Consider the following 6,000-nt stretch of genomic DNA (forward strand, 5'->3'; position numbering starts at 1 on the left):
TTCACTGAAGCAAGACTTTAAGGCCGAAGATGCTCAAATGATTTCTTACCAGAGAGCTGACTATATAATTATTTATTAGCATCTGGATCCCCCTAAGGTTTGACATTCTGGCTTTATTAACAAGTACCTAAAGTGGCAGCTTAGTGTCAGTCACATGTTTTTCATCTAAGGAGGCATAACACAAGTGTCTCTTTCTCTAGTGGAGGGTAGTACTAGAAATGTACACATCCCCGTATTAGGCTCGGTATTTGATCTCTACAGGCACTCAATAAACTCATTAAATAAGATAATAAAGCAGTCCTACACATTTCAACTCAGCATGCAAAAACTTCTCAGTTCTGTAAATTCTATTTTTAGAGTTATCAAAATAGCACGGCTACGACTAAGATATACCCAACAGAATATTATTCAGCCAAAAAAACAAAAACAAATCAAAACCAGACTACTGACAGATCTAACAGCATAAATCTCGAAGACCCAGAGATGCAATCTCTGTGCTGAGGATGATGGCAGAGCCATTGCACCTCCTACATCCCCAGATGACATTTAGATGAGGGCCACAATCGCCCCAAAACTGTCGTAAGGAAGAGAAGCGGCGTTCTCTTTCATCAAGGCAAGAATGTTTGCTACCATCGGTTTATCCCGGGCCCAGTTGCAGATAATAAAACACCGTGATCACTGCTCTGTTCCTTTGAACAAGGATATCTTGTCTCACACTGACTGAAAAGGTAAAATGAATTTATCTTCCAGAAATCAGTTTTTCTCTTGCGATTCAAGTTCTCTCGTTATCATCGAACATCTATTGAGGACTATGGTGTAAAAACAAGATCCCAAGCCCAGGGAATGACAGATTTTATAAGAAGCAGTTCCCTGACTGCCAGAGCTTCCAATCCAACAGAGGAAGAGAGACTAGATGAATCTGTGCATTTCTGTAGGCTAAATATATGGCACTGTGAAAAACTCAGTAGACAAAAAACCAGGCACCTATACATGTAAGTTCATCTCATCTATCCTACTTACTGAGTGAAAATATAAAACTGCAAACACCCCCCCCCTTTATAAAGAATCACATATTGGTGTTTTGATGCTTATCTACCCATGTGCACATTGCTCATGACACTTTCCAGTTTTGTTTTGTTAGGTTTTGTTGTCGTTGTTCTCTCAAAAAAAAAAAAAAATCCTCTTGTTGGTCTGCAAATCCCTTGAGGAAATTATTCACCCTGTACTTATTTCAGGTTTTAGAGTGCCAAGTACTTTTCAGACATTCCATTGCCGCCTTCACCGATAAAGAATGAACATGAAATTCAAAGTTTAAAACTTGGGACTGGAGAGATGCCTCAGTGGTTAGGAGTACAGGCTGCTCTACTACGGCAGTCAGGTTCAATTCCCGACACTTCCATGGCGGCTCACAACCATCTGTAACTCTAGTTACAGATCCGGTGCCCTGTTCTAGCCTCTGAGGACTGACATGCCCAGAGCGCACAGACATGCAGGCAAAACACCCATACACATAAAGATGAATATGTGGGACTGGAGAATTGGCTCGGTAGTTAAGAACACATGCTGCTCCTTCAGACGATCCAAGTTCTGTTCTCGTCCCCTATGTAGGTGGTTCAAAATCACCTGCAACTCCAGCTCTAGGAGATCCGACATTTCTCGTCTGACCTCTGCAGGCAGCAGCATATACAGAGAGCAGACTCACACGGGCACAACATGTAAATAAAAAATTTTAAATCTAAAAACAAAGTTGCCTGGGGCGTTTTCAAGTTCTTGGCCTCTTACTCAAAAACGAAATAAAAGCCTACACAAATTGCAAAGTAACGAGAAAACTTTATTTAAATCAAAACAATAAAAAAAGATCAGAATATCGAGTAGGGAGCAGCAGGCAGCATGTGTGAAAATACTCACGGGTCCCAATTACCTCTTAGAGCAGTAATTTCGGGGAATTCAAGAGAAGGAGTTATTTAGTTACTAAGGGGTACTTCTCCATCTTGGTTAATAGATATGAGATATGTAAGCTTTGCTCCATAACATGTCTCATTTTAATCATATGTACTCCCAGTTGTGCATAGGCATAAGATGGTAAATAGAAAATCCATTTGGGCACACCGTTTTGTCATATTGAGCATAAACCCTGAACTTGTTTGGGCTAGACAAGACTTTCTATTCTGATTGAGTTGAATCTGTCTGCACTTGAAGGTCATTAAAGAGGGGAGAAATATATTCCATTGTCTAGAAAGGGGTGTGCAGGCGGCAGCAAGCGGGAAGGTCCTTGGCTGTTAGCAAGTTTCTAGATACATTGTTAGAAGTGAAGTGTGTGTGCGGTGTACATCGAGGTAACAGTCTCAGGCTGCCAAGTACATTATTACTAGACTAGCGCTATGAATAAAACCAAATACAATTAAAATCCAGTACTACTAAACCACTTCATATGTTTGCCTGCTCCAGGGACAAATCCTGAGCTCTATTTCTAGTATCTCAAAGTGGGCATGATGAGACATGTCTATAATCTGTCCTACTATAGGGAAGTGAAGGCAAAATAAGAAAAAAATTCTGGAAGTTCAAGGTCATCTTCAGCTACAAAGAAAATTCGGGGTCAGCCTGAGCTGGAGAACACCCCCCAAAAAGAAGACAGACAGACAGATAGACTGACTGACTGATCTGGCATCTACAAGAAGGCAGAGCTATAGAAAAAAAATGTAGCTGGCAGAGAATATATATACTTGTACAAGTCACACAAGGGAAAGTCGACAAAATTATTTACTTATCCTTTACCCCAGAAATTCATCTAAGAGTGTACGCTGACGATCTGTCCTCTCCAGTGTAAAACTGAATGTGAAGGATTAATCTTCCCAGCCTTTTTTAGTACCTGATGTAGCAGGTGCAACAGTGTCTTAACCCTCCACAGGATTCCTCTGTGTTCTAACCTCCAGAAACTACTGTTGAAACTTTATTTAAAAATCTGAGGTAAGATTAATGTAGATTCTCAGAACTGGTCTTAAATCCATTGACAAATGTCCTTGTAAGAAATGGAGAGGACGGGGACAGTGAAAAGGTGCTTTCTGCCCCAAGATGCAAGCCCGATGGCCTGAGTTCTATTCCTGGAGACGCATCTCTCTCTCTCTCTCTCTCTCTCTCTCTCTCTCTCTCTCTCTCTCTCTCTCTCTCTCTTCCTCTCTCGGAAAAAGAGAAGCATGGGAGAGTCTCTACAGAGAACAAGGTAGAGGTTAAAAATAATGTAACCACAAGCCTAAAGCTACCAGAAACCAGGAAGGGCAAGACAAGCTTCTTTCTCCCCAAAGACTGTCCAGGGTCATCTGGGCCTGTTAACCCTTTAAATGTACATGTCTAAGTTCTACAGCTTTAAAAAGATAAACTTCCGTTGTTTGAGGCCACCAAACATGTAAGGATTTTTTTTTTTTTGGTAGCCACTGTAGAAAATAGTTCCTCCATATTCTGGACGAGAACCCGTTGATTGTGTAACAGGATGTGATCAGACAGAGTACATACAAATACCTCTGACAGTGACTGGTTGCCATCCAGTACACCCACGTGATGAGTGTGATGGAATATAAGATAGTTGCAACATCAAAGAGAGAATTTCCCATGTACTGATTCAAATGAATCTCCCAGACATATTAAGAAATATAAAGGCAATAAGCAGAATATAGAATATATGCTTATTCATTCATTTTTTTTAAAGGAAACACTGGAAGGACATCAAACAGAGTTGATGAGGTAAGTACCTACTAAGGTAGGGTGGAAGGTTAGGTGGGAGGAGACAAAGTGGAATCCTTGCCATGAACGTCTGCTGAGTTGTTTCATGTTGAACAATCGAAATGCTTTACTTGTTTGAAACAAAGGAAATTGAAACTGTAAAACCCCAACTGAAGCTCAGAGTCTTCAGAGCGTCCCTCCTGACATTGAGATGCACAGAATGTGGGCTAGAGTCTGTAGGCATGGCTCCCTTAATCTCCTCGTGTGATGTTTTTATTTATAAGCTCATTCATAATCAATGATTTCTAGTTCAAAGAAAAACCTAAAATGGAATTTTTAAATCAGAAAAATAAAGTATCAGTAAATCTTTATGGTTGGCACTAGTGAAATAACCAGATCCTATCTCATTCCATTTAACCCTAGAAATAGTTTCTAAAAGGGGTTTGGGGAATGCCCAATTCTGTGTTCTCCTAACCTCTGAAAACATTTAGAAGCAATGACTCCAGCGGTAGTGATCACCCCAGCATCCAGATTGTGTGACTTCCAGGATCACTTTCACCTTTGGAGAATTGGCGGGGTTCTGTGGCAAACTTAAGATGGTGGGCAGAGGGGCTGGGGATTTAGCTCAGTGGTAGAGCGCTTGCCTAGGAAGCGCAAGGCCCTGGGTTCGGTCCCCAGCTCCGAAAAAAAAGAACCAAAAAAAAAAAAAAAAAAAAAAAAGATGGTGGGCAGAAACCAACGAGAAAGCTTAAAGCCAGGAGCCAGCTTGAAGGGGATGCTAAGGACCAAATGTGATCATTTAATCAGCTTGAAAAAGTCTTTCCCACTCTTTAGTGAATGAAAACTTAGAAAATGAAATAGAATAGAATAGTTTATCATCAAAAAGGATAATGGTGGGGCTAGAGAGATGGCTCAGTGGTTAAGAGCACTAGCTGCTCTTCCAGAGGCCCTGAGTTCATTCCCAGCAACCACATAGCAGTTTGCAGCTGTCTGTAACTCCAAATGTAGGCAATCTGGTGCCCTTAAATAGACATGCACACAAACAATCACATCAATTCAGATAAAAATAAATCTTTTTTAAAAGAATAATGGATTATAACATCATATTTATTTGCTCATTTATCTACCTATTTGTTATGGAGTTTTGAAACAAGGCCTTCTATAGCTCAGACTGGTCTAAAACTCTGACTTTCTTGTCTCTACTTCCCTAGTGCTGGGATTACAGGCATGTACCAACATACCAAGTTTGACTAACTATTACACTTTAAATAAACAAAAATCCAAGAATCCATATTAATTTTCAAAATTAGCAGTTTCCATGCAGTAGACCAGTGTTTCTGGCAGAGTACATTTATTTGATGATTTCTAACAGACTCTGCACACACACACACACACACACACACACACACACACACACACACACGGGCCCTAAAGTGACAAAAACCCTTTCTCAGTTAACAAATGGGAGAAGTCATGTGAACAGGATGTGGCTTTGAAGATCTTAACCAAGGAAAATTGCCAGAAAAGCAATCATGAAATTGATTTTCAGAAAGGCATTGAACATGGCAAAGTAGTCCCAAAGAATAACTAGAAACACTCATCAAATTCTGATGCCGTCTGATGCTGTTTATTATTGTAATTTATCCATATAAATTCAAACCAAGAAAGAGCTACTATGGGTAAATTGTGATCATTATAATGGAGTGCTTTCCAATCTTCTCTATTGAACCAGAAAATTGTTCTTTCAAGGACCTTGTGAGCATCGAAACTTAGATAATCATAATAATAATCATGTTAAATGTTCCTCAAACAGTTCTACAGTTCAAAGTTGCCAGGTTTGTTCCCATCACAGATTCAGGTCACCATCCACCAGGATCCATCAAATGGATGAGACCCTTCCCTCTGTACATCATCCCTGGCACATTTTGGAGTGCGTTCACTATGACGCACTAACTTCTCTAAAACATCATGTACCTGTCTTAATTACCCTTCTATCATTTTGATAAAATATCACATCGTGGCCATCAAAACTGATAGAAGGAAGTGTTTCATTGGCATTTACATTTTCAGAGAAATGGTACTCTGACCTTCATGGCAGGGTGCATAGCTACAGACAGGTTGGAATGGAGCAACTGAGAGCTCAAGTCCTGACCCACAAACCAGAAGCAGAGAGAGAACACACACCTCCTCCTGCAAGGCCACAATCCCTAATCATAGCCAAAGAGACACCAAAAGGAACCAAGTATACCAATGCCTGCCACTTACAAGGACTTCTCTTTCAAA

This window comes from Rattus norvegicus, chromosome 3, assembly GCF_021556685.1.
Source record: "Rattus norvegicus strain SHRSP/BbbUtx chromosome 3, alternate assembly SHRSP_T2T, whole genome shotgun sequence".
Classification (NCBI taxonomy): domain Eukaryota; kingdom Metazoa; phylum Chordata; class Mammalia; order Rodentia; family Muridae; genus Rattus; species Rattus norvegicus.